We start from the raw sequence: 738 nt of genomic DNA on the forward strand, positions 1-738 counted from the left end.
TCAGCCTGGAGACCCACAGGACTCACTATGAAGCCCTTGAGGTCAGCCTGGAGACCAATGGGACTCGCTATGGAGCCCTGGAGAAGTGTATTGCATATTGCATTTCTAAAGTGTAGTGGAGTTTCCGACCACACGTCTGAATACAGGTGGCTGCTTCTGTGGCTGGTCTAAAAAGGACTGTCTGTCTTTGTGATGGTTATATAAGACGGATATCGCAGCCATTTCTGCTGCTTCTCTGTGTCGCTCAGCTTTTTCTTCAACTCTTTCATTTCCCATTTCAAGCTGCAGGTTTTTGTACATATGTCAAAGATAGTGCCTGTCTTCTCTAGGGCAGTGTTTGTCTTCTCCAAAATGGTGCCTTTCATTTCCAGATCGGTCTTTTCCTGCTCCAGGGCTGTGTTTATCTGCTCCAAAATGGTGCTTTTCTGCTCCAGAGTGGTCTTTTCATTCTCTAAGGCATTGTTGTTCTGCTCTAGGGTGATGCTTTTCTGCTCCAGGACAGTGTTTTTCTGCTGCAAGGTGGTGTTTTTCTGCCTCAGGACAGTGTTTAAATGCTTATAGACAGTGCCTTTCTACTCCAGGGTGCTGTTTTCCTGCTCCAAGAAAGTGTTAATCTGCTCCAATACAGTGCATTTCTGCTCCAGAGTAATGCTTTTAACCTTCAGGGTGCTGTTTTTCTGCTCCAGGGCAGTGTTTTTCTGCTCCAGGGCAGTGTTTATCTGCTCCAGGGCAGTGTTT

This window comes from Poecilia reticulata, unplaced genomic scaffold (assembly GCF_000633615.1).
Source record: "Poecilia reticulata strain Guanapo unplaced genomic scaffold, Guppy_female_1.0+MT scaffold_155, whole genome shotgun sequence".
NCBI classification, from domain to species: domain Eukaryota; kingdom Metazoa; phylum Chordata; class Actinopteri; order Cyprinodontiformes; family Poeciliidae; genus Poecilia; species Poecilia reticulata.